This window comes from Bos indicus, chromosome 19, assembly GCF_029378745.1.
Source record: "Bos indicus isolate NIAB-ARS_2022 breed Sahiwal x Tharparkar chromosome 19, NIAB-ARS_B.indTharparkar_mat_pri_1.0, whole genome shotgun sequence".
NCBI lineage: Eukaryota > Metazoa > Chordata > Mammalia > Artiodactyla > Bovidae > Bos > Bos indicus.
Window position 1 is genome coordinate 42139298 of NC_091778.1, and position 10897 is coordinate 42150194.

The window sequence follows — 10897 nt, forward strand, 5'->3', positions numbered from 1 at the left end:
AATAAAGTGCTGGGAGCCAGCGTGAGGCACTCCGCCTGTGGCAAAGGTCATGAGGAAGGAGGCTCAGCATAGGCAAAGGTGGGATCGAGCCTCAGGAGTCCCCCTGGAAATTCTCGAGCATCTACCTCCAAAACCAGAGTCTGCCTACTTTGTGCTTTGTGCTCTCACCTACACCTCTGACTTTATGGGGGGCTGTCCCCCACTACCTCTCTCTGAAAAAAAAAAAAAGAGTTAACTTACAGCTCCAGTTAATAATTCCTGGGTGTGACAGTGTTTCAACCTACAAACTCCTTTGGAAGTCCTCTAGCCTGCCTGAATAGGTTTTTCCAGCCACATGTGATTGCTCAGAGCCTCCCAACTGTGAGAGGCATGAGATGTTCTAAACTGTCTAAACACAGATTCCTTTGAGTAGTTAAAAGATTGATTAGAAATTGTATTGGTGAAGGGTTTTTCACTTGTTGGGCCAATGTTTGCTGCTAAGTCTCCATATCCCTTACCTGCTGTGTCCCTGGCAGTGTATTGATTAATATAATTGGTGTAAGTAGTAGCTTTAATGTTTGTTACCTCGGACCCTTGAGTTAATTCTTTTTCTTGTTATAGCCCACCACACCTTTGCTCTGTAGGAATGCAACTTTATCTAATGCTTTTGGAGGGTGGCTCCTGACCAATCACCTTTAGAGAAAAATAAGTTTTCTGAAGAAAGGGTCTTACAATGTTAACAGGCCTCCGGGCCAGAAGATAATGCAAATCACCTAAACTTTTGCATATGATAAGTTTGCAGGAAGAAAGCCTGGCTTACTGCATGACTCTACCCCTTCCCCCATTATCCTCTATGCATAATTTAAGGTATAAAAACTACTTTGGAAAATAAAGTGCGGGCCTTGTTCACTGAAACTTGGTCTCCCCATGTCGTTCTTTCTCTCACCTTCTGGCTGAATTATTCAGCCTCTTTTCTCCACTGAATTTCCTCACTGAGCTATCCTTATTTCAGCCTCTTTTCTCCACTGAATTTCCTCACTGAGCTATCCTTATTTAACCACTCTTTATATCCTTAATTAACATTTAATTAAGCGATTGTTTCCTGATCCTCGCCAACGCCATCCCTGCTTCGAATTCCCTGGATCCACCGGGGCTGGACTCTGGCAATAAAGGACAGAAATGGTATGGACCTAACAAGCAGACGATGTTAAGAAGAGGTGGCAAGAATACACAGAAGAACTATACAAAAAATATCTTCATGACCCAGACAATCACGATGGTGTGATCACTCACTTAGAGCCAGGCAACCTGGAATGTGAAGTCAAGTGGGCCTTAGGAAGCATCACTATGGACAAAGCTAGTGGAGATGATAGAATTCCAGCTGAGCTATTTCAAATCCTGAAAGATGATGCTGTGAAAGTGCTGCCCTCAATATGCCAGCATATTTGGAAAACTCAGCAGTGGCCACAGGACTGGAAAAGGTCAGTTTTCATTCCAATTCCAAAGGAAGGCAATGCCAAAGAATGCTTAAACTACCACCCAATTGCACTCATCTCACACGCTAGCAAAGTGATGCTCAGAATTCTCCAAGCCAGGCTTCAACAGGACGTGAACTTCCAGATGTTCAAGCTGGTTTTAGAAAAGGCAGAGGAACCAGAGATCAAATTGCCAATATCAGTTGGATCATTGAAAAAGCAGAAACAAGAGAGTTCCAGAAAAACATCTATTTCTGCTTTATTGACTATGCCAAAGGCTTTGACTGTGTAGATCACAGCAAACTGTGGAAAATTCTTCAAGAGATGGGAATACCAGACCACCTGACCTGCCTCCTGAGAAATCTGTATGCAGATCAAGAAGCAACGGTTAGGACTGGACATGGAACAACAGACTGGTTCCAAATCAGGAAAGGAGTACGTCAAGCCTCTATATTGTGAAACACCCTGTTTATTTAACTTATATGCAGAGTACATCATGAGAAACGCTGGGCTGAAAGAAGCACAAGCTGGAATCAAGATTGCCGGGAGAAATATCAATAAGCTCAGATATGCAGGTGATACCACCCTTATGGCAGAAAGTGAAGAGGAACTAAAGAGCCTCTTGATGAGAGTGAAAGAGGAGAGTGAAAAAGTTGGCTTAAAGCTCAACATTCAGAAAACTAAGATCATGGCATCTAGTCCCATCACTTCATGGCAAATAGAGGGGGAAACAGTGGAAACAGTGGCTGACTTTATTTTTTTGGGCTCCAAAATCACTGCAGATGGTGATTGCAGCTGTGAAATTAAAAGATGCTTGCTTCTTGGAAGGAAAGTTATGGTCAACCTAGACAGCATATAAAAAGCAGAGATATTACTTTGCCAACAAAGGTCCATCTAGTCAAAGCTATGGTTTTTCCAGTAGTCATGTATGGATATGAGAGTTGGACTGTAAAGAAAGCTGAGCGCCGAAGAATTGATGCTTTTGAACTGTGGTATTGGAGAAGACTTTTGAGAGTCCCTTGGACTGCAAGGAGATCCAAGCAGTCCATCCTAAAGGAGATCAGTCCTGAATATTCCTTGGAAGGACTGAACTGAAGCTGAAACTCCAATATTTTGGCTACCTGATTTGAAGAACTGACTCATTTGAAAAGACCCTGATGCTGGGAATGATTGAAGATGGGAGGAGAAGGGGACGACAGAGGATGAGATGGCTGGATGGCATCACTCACTCAATGGACATGAGTTTGAGTGAGCTCTGGGAGTTGGTGATGGACAGGGAAGCCTGGTGTGCTGCAGTCCATGGGGTCACAAGAAGTTGGACATGACTGAGTGACTGAACTGAACTGAACTGAAATAAGCACAGAGTTTGACTGTTTTTGCTTGAAAGGTCCTCTTGGATTTTCCTTCATACAAGGTAGACAGTAGATTCTACTTAGAGAACTCACAGACATCTATAACCCAGATGGTGATATGAGCGGCAGGACCCAGGCTCCCATGTCTCTTGCCATTACTAACTCAATTTGCTGGGGAGTCTCGTCTCTGTCTCTTGGAGGTTGACCCCTCAGTTTCTTCTGACTTTTTTTTTTTTTTTTTGAGCAGGTCACTTTCCATGAGTCTCCAGAAGTTTGGGGACTGAACCTTCTGAGCTGTAAAGTGATCCCACATGGTCATCCTTCCCCAAAATGGTCACAGTCACCTTTGCTAAGGGCTCTCAGGCCCTTAATCTCATGCCTTTTAAAGAAAAATTTATTTAGCTGGCTGCATTAGTTGTGAGATCTTTGCATCATGTGCATGGACTCTCTAGCTGTGGCACATGTGCCCTCAAGCTTGAGCAAGCACAAAAAAAGTGGAAATGCCCCCTTTATAACTGCTCCTTGGAATCAGCTGACCTCAGGAGAAGCAGACTCTTTTCCTGTCAGATCCCAGAGGTCTTTCCTCCTTGCTTGTCTTGCTTCCTCTCCAAAAATTCTGTGTATCTCTGCCTGCCTCCTATTTTAATCTATTTAAAAAAAAAACCCTTTTCTGCATGATTTTGACATGCTTATGGATGTCTGACATCAGAGCAATCTCCCTATTGCAAGAGTCTTTCTAATGAAAGTCATCTAAGTCCAGATTTGTTTTTATTTGACACAATTAGAATTCAGCAATAAAAAGACAAATGGAACAACCTTAATTTATAAATTCAGACACATTTTCCTAAATAACTCTTGGACCAAAGAAAATCAAACCTGATATGATGAGCCAACTAGAAAGTAATGAAAAGAAGAAAACTCCAGACCTAGACTTTGGGGTTATAGCTAAAATTGTAGAGGAAAGTGTATAACCTCAAATAGCTGCATTATTAAAGAGAGACTAACAATGAAGAACCTTACTATAAAAATTTTTTAAAAAGAACAACACAATAAAATAGATGAAAAATAAGTGAATAACAAGAAGAGCTGACATAGAGATAGAAAATAACAAATACATGCTATGCTATGCTAAGTCACTTCAGTCATGTCTGACTCTGTGCGACCCCATAGACGGCAGCCCACCAGGCTCCCCCGTCCCTGGGATTCTCCAGGCAAGAACACTGGAGTGGGTTGCCATTTCCTTCTCCAATGCATGAAAGTGAAAAGTGAAAGTGAAGTCACTCAGTCATGCCCGACTCTTAGCGACCCCATGGACTGCAGCCTACCAGGCTCCTCCATCCATGGGATTTTCCAGGCAAGAGTACTGGGGTGGGGTGCCATCGCCTTCTCTGAACAAATACATACAGATACTTAAAAACTGGTCCTTTAAAGAGACCATTAAATCAGAGTCACATCTTTGTGACTAAATCAGAGTCACATCTTTGTGACTCTGATTTAGGAAAAGAGAGAGAGATTAAAAAGTAAAAAATTAGAAATGGGAAAGGAGACATAACTGTGGGTACAGGAAAGGTGAAAATAATAACGAGAATGTCATATACAAGTTAATGGAACACACTTGGAGATCTTTCTAGTATTTAGCCAAGTTGTTTTTTGCCTGTGAGTGATCTCGGTGCTCATCGGACCAGTCCCACCAGTGTTCATCCCAGGCACTGGGGCAGGCTCAGGTAGACAGTTTACCCGCACTGGCGCCGGGGCTTGCTGGGAGAGAAGAGGCACAGGGCTGACCCTAGGAGAACACGGTTGTTGGGAAACCATTGCAGAGCTGTGGTCTCAGATGGGAAGAGCTCACAGGACAGGACAAGTCTGAATAGAGAGGCTGTAGATCTGAGCCAGGCTTGGAGGGTTGAACCTGGGGGCCAGTCTATATGGTTACTATTGCATGAAGGGAACACGTGGGAATGCTGATTAAGAAGCCAGATCTTTTCAGGAAGGGAGAAAAAGAACTAATGTGGGGCTTGGCTAGATGAATGAGAAACAGGTCCCAGCAAGCAATAGTTCTCTGATGCCTGTGTCCTGGAAGGAGACAGAGAAACCTGGTGTCTGCGAATCTTAGGTTGAAGGGTGCATGGTGGTTAGCCTAGTGTTCTTCCCACAGTGGGGTTCAGCAGCAAGTCCAGGGCCTACCATTGCCCTTCTAGGTGCAGAGTGGACACAAGTATTGATATTTCTTCTTTAAAAGTCTTTATTGAATTTGTCACAGCACCGCTTCTGTTTTATGTTTTGATTTTTTGGTCATGAGGCATATGGAATTTTAGTTCCCCAGCCAGGGATGGAACCCACACCCTCTGCAATGGAAGGCGAAGTCTTAACCACTGGATGACCAGGGAAGTCCCTGATACTTCTAAAAAGGGTAAATGGGTGATGTTCATACACTGACCTATCACCTCTTCACGGTAGGTGACTGGGCATTTCTAGAAGCACTTGGATATGATTCGTCCTGGAGCCAGCCAAGGACCCAAACCATGCCTGCTTATCTCCTTTCCGTGTGTCCACATTTTGCCACCATTCAAACCCCACCTCTTCTAGAACGCTTTTCTTACTCCAGTCACCAGTTCCTAATTTACCAGCTTCTCCTCCCCACACACTTCTTCCTTAATTGTTCTTAAAGTTTCTATGACATTACTTACCTCTTGACTACTCTTTCATTTTTCCTTAAAGATTAAAAATAGGAACATATTCATTGTAAAAACATTTAAACAAACAGATGGTTTTTCTTGGAAGATTCAAAAATTTTACCAATATTTATTTCAAAAAAAATTAGAAAATGTATATAAACATGTAGCAGGAATAAACATCAGCCATATTTTCCCTACCAGTGCATAATCACTGTTAACGTTTATAGGTATATTGTTTCCATTTTTTAATGAGCACGTATATAATTAGTGTACAATTCTTTTTCTTTTAAAAGTAGATGATAATGTATTTACTGTGTTGAAACTCTACTTTTTATTTAATTGATGACTGACATCTTTTCAGGTCAGTCCATGAACCTGAACATCCTTAATGGCTGATGACTCTCCTCTTACGGACTTTTGATGGTCTGTTGATTCTTCATTGTCAGATGTTTTATTATGTCTGATTTTTCACTGTGATAAAACACTGCTAGGAGGAATAGACACATAATAAATAACTGATTATTTAAGAATAAATTTCTAGAAATAGAGCTGTTGGCTCTTTAAGATATATTATTTTCTTAAATATCTGGTGCTGAAGTTTTTGCCAATTTACAATCCATCCAGCGAAGTATTAGTGCCTTTTCCCTACACCATGAGTATAATCATAAAACAAACTGGATCTGTTTAACGCCTTTCTTGGATTACTACAGATATTGGCCATTGGTCACTTTTTAATGCCAGTTGGCCATTCATACTTTATGAATTGCTTATATATATCATGTACCCATTTCTGATTGGTATGGTTAACTCATAGATATATGCTCATGAATTTATATATTGGGGACATCAGTCCTTGAACAGCCATATATAATGCAATGAAAACACCCATGGGCTACTTTCTTGAAGTTAGCTGGTCCCAGAATTCTCTCTTGATTTTAGACATAGAAGACAGCGGCCAGAAGGTGGCGCCAAACTGCAGCTGGGACAAGATTAAATTGTGCAGTCAAAATTTGGAGTCACTTGGCTTACGAGCTCCATGTATTCATTCCGCTTGGTGTTGGGATGGATTTCTACCATATTCTATTAAGGTAGAAAATATTTTTAAACTAAATTAAAACTGTACTTCTATTTTCTGTGATTGCTTTTGCTATTAATAAAATGAATCTTGAAGAAAATTATTGTTTTGAAAGTGAGGTAGACAAGAGTGAGGCGTGATTCTACTTTGTGATAAGTCTCTTTCTTCAATTTGGTTTTCATAGGCCAGCACTCATCAAAGTTTTCAAGACATTAAATGGGCATTTGACCTCCATTTTGTTCTGTAGATAAACCTTACTTTAATACCAGTGCTTTTGGAAACTGCTTAAAAATTGCTTCAAATAAGACTATTTCTAAAATATTTTCTATTAAATTATATCCATTTTCTGCTGTCTAGTCCAAAGACAAGACTAGATAGGCAAGTTTTGAATAATTCTCTACCACTTAGAAAGGGATGAAGCATGTATAATGATTTAGACCAATTTATTTCTTTTAAAATAAAAAAATTCAAAACTCAGAGTGATGATTTCTTTAAGATCTCAAAGTAGTTAATGGTATTGCCTAAATAAAGCTCCAAGGCATCTGCATTTTAATTTGTTTATTTATTCATAAGATAAAGAATATTCTCCATTACATTGCTTTGTAGATTTTGCTGTTTTCTGCAAAGAGGAAGTTGGACCAAAATGTCTGTTTGAACAAACTGGAATCATGTCTTCCTGCTATGCCATAAGATTTTCAAAATTAGATTTGGGAATTTTGATAGCTTCAGAATAACTTATTTTGGAGAAAGGTTAAATCTAATACCTGCTTTCTTTTTCAAAATTAATCAATTAAAAATACCTTGTCTAGTTCTTTATGTAAAATATTTTTGGCTGTGTTGGATCTTCGTTGCTGTGTGCAGACTTTTCTCTGGTTGTGGCGAGCAGGGGCTACCGTCTAGTTGGGTTGGGAGGGCTGCTCACTGCGACGGCCTCTCTTGTTGTGGAGCACAAGCTCTAGAATGCTCGGGCTTCAGCAGTCACAACACGTGGGCTCAGTAGTTGCGGGTCCCAGACTCTAGAGCATAGATAGGCTCAGTAGTTGTGGCTCATGGGCTTAGTTGCTCCATGGCACGTGGGATCTTCCTGGCCCAGGGATCAAACTCGTGACTCTTGCACTGGCAGATAGATTCCCTGAGCCACCAGGGAAGCCCTTTATTTATTTTTAATTGGAAGATAATTGCCTTACAATGTTGTGTTGGTTTCTGCCATACAGCAATGTGTATCAGCCATAAGTATACATATATTCCCTCCCTCTTGAACCTCCCTCCCACCTCCCCCCATCCCACCCCTCTAGGTTGTCACAGAGCACCAGGTTGAGCTCCCTGTGTTGTGCGGCAACTCCCCACTAGCTGTTTATTTTACATATGGTAATTAATACCTGCTTCCTTAATTGCTCACAAGGTCATATGATTATTTCAAATTCATTGCATCATTTATGCTGAATGTAATAGTTAATAGCTGGTTCTATTGCTTCATTCATTTACCATTCACCTACTACTCTATTCAGTTATTATTCTGTTCACTTATTAGTGTATTACTTATTATTCACTTGTTATATTTATTGATTATTCTGTTTATTCTATTACCTCTTTTTATAATTCTCTAATTTTATTCTATTGATCTTGTTTTAGTATTATTCTCGGAGAAGGCAATGGCACCCCACTCCAGTACTCTTGCCTGGAAAATCCCATGGATGGAGTAGCCTGGTAGGCTGCAGTCCATGGGGTCTCGAAGAGTCAGACACGACTGAGCAACTTCACTTTCACTTTTCCCTTTCATTTGTTGGAGAAGGAAATGGCAACCCACTCCAGTGTTCTTGCCTGGAGAATCCCAGGGACGGGGGAGCCTGGTGAGCTGCTGTCTATGGGGTTGCACAGAGTTGGACATGACTGAAGCGACTTAGCAGCAGCAGTATTATTCTACTTTATTATCATTCTATTACTATATTATTAGTTTATACTTTATACACAGTAATAAGTCAATTTTTCTCAATTATTAATTGGGCATCTTGCAAAAAGCACTCAGATCTTGGAAGGTCATGGTCCCTAATTTTGAAGAATGTGCATAAAATTTTTGTTCCTTGTTATATGATCACATCAAGTCTTATATAATTTTCACAATGTTGAGCAAGTGTCAGAAAAATAACTTGCTTTTTAAAAAAAACCAAGTAACAATAGAGTTTATTTACTGTCTCGGTGGTTGACCTAGCTGTAAACTCTTGGTTGCTGATGGCTTATTTATCATCTTCCCTTGCTTACAAACAGCTGTCCTAGTTAGAGACCCAGTTTCCCTGTAGCTTGGTCCTATCGACTCAGCTTGCCATTCCATTATATGTTTCACACCACCTTCTGTCACAGACTTGCAATCATATCCTCCTACTCAGCAGTAAAAACCCAGATTCTCTCCTTAGTTTTGTTACTGAAATTTTAGGCTGCTGTTAAAACCAAGACTCCCATATGTCAACTGTTGCCAAAGACTTGTTCCACCTCCATTGACCCATTAGTCCAAATTCCTTTCCACTCTCAAGCTGTTGGGACCAGTGTGGGCGAGGCTGGGAAGGAGAACACCTATGTTCCTGCTGTTGGATGCTCCAAGTCCTTCTAGAGTGCTGATGTCAATAGTGAGGTGTCCTTTGTATATTAAACTCAAGGAACATTTATTGCGTGCTTGCTCTGACTGACACTGTGATGGGAACCAGGGATAGTACATCAACAGATCTACAGAATTTCAGCTCAGCTGCTGCTGCTGCTGCTAAGTCACTTCAGTCATGTCCGACTCTGTTCGACCCCATAGACAGCAGCCCACCAGGCTCCCCCGTCCCTGGGATTCTCCAGGCAAGAACACTGGAGTGGGTTGCCATTTCCTACTCCAATGCATGAAAGTGAAAAGTGAAAGGGAAGTCGCCCAGCTGTGTCTGACTCTTTGCGACCCCATGGACTGCAGCCCACCAGGCTTCTCCGTCCATGGGATCCTCCAGGCAAGAGCACTGGAGTGGGGTGCCATCGCCCGCTACCTGTGGTAAAATAAGCCAGCGAGAAATTTTATAACTATGTATAACATTGTTCATTTATAGCATGTTCAATGAATATGAACTTGGGCAAAATCTGGGAGATAGTGAGGGATGGGGAGGCCTGCAGTCCATGGGGTCACAAGAGTTGGACACAGTTTAGTGACTGAACAACAAAAACAATAATAACTTTGTTCTAAGAAAATATATTCAAGTTCCCAAAGGTCAGCATTGTCATGGAGCCTAAAGAATCCTGGAACCACATTTTTGCACTTCCAGCTCTCCAATTATTATCAGGCTATTTACCAGCTGTGTGAGGTTGAGAAAATTACTTAACATCTCTGTACCTTGGTGTTTCTTCATCTGTAAAATGAAGACACCAGTTCCTATTTCATAGAGTTGTCATAAGGATTAAACCAATTATATTCGTAAAGGACTAGGAATAATATGTGACAAATAGTAAGTGTGAAATGTGTTTGTTACATAGAAAAATTTATAAACAACTCTTGGAATACAACCCCCTTTTGAACAGAAGACTGCTTTTTGTTTTTAATGACAAATCGAGGTAATCAATAACCCTTATGTCCTTGCCCATTTAAAAATAGTTCTGGAATTTTGATCACTAGCAGCAGTTACCTAAAAAATAGAAGCCTAGCTATGTATATGTTGCAATACATTATTTTTTATTTTAAAAATCTCACAAAACTATTACCTATAAGAAAGAGGTTGATGCACGATACTGGATGCTTGGGGCTGGTGCACTGGGACGACCCAGAGGGATGGTATGGGGAGGGAGGAGGGAGGAGGGTTCAGGATGGGGAACACATGTATGCCTGTGGCGGATTCATTTCGATATATGGCAGATCCAATACAATATTGTAAAGTTTAAAAATAAAATAAAATAAAATAAAAGAGAAAGAGGTTGAGCAGTGTAGGTTTCTCATTTGACTCATTAATTCTTCAGTTACTGAATATTTGCTGTAATATCTGCCTGGACTAAATCTCTGTTGATTTTGATTTTCAAATCAGCAGCCTGTTTGTACTGTCTTCTGATATCTGAGGTTCCAGATGGTATGTCTGTCACCTGGAAAAAGCCCACGGCTGTGGATCCTAGTTATTGCATCATGGCACTGCCTGCACGGTAGGAGTGTTTATTGCTACAGAAGCCTATACTTACACCTACACCACTATCCTTAATGGGCATGGTGTCATTTTTCAAGTTTGTTCTAATGATTCCTCAGATTCAAGACTTTTTTCCCCTTTAAATAAGAAATTATTTTCTTGTCTAATCTTTTCTGCTATTTATGCTTGCATTTCTATATCACTTTTGCAG

The 10897-nt window shown here is 40.7% G+C and overlaps 1 long non-coding RNA gene across 6 annotated transcripts in view; it reads left to right on the forward strand.

Annotated features, from left to right (window-relative positions):
- Positions 1-10897, forward strand: part of LOC109573666 (uncharacterized) — a 70422-nt gene that overhangs the window by 27651 nt on the left and 31874 nt on the right. The window lies entirely within an intron of this gene.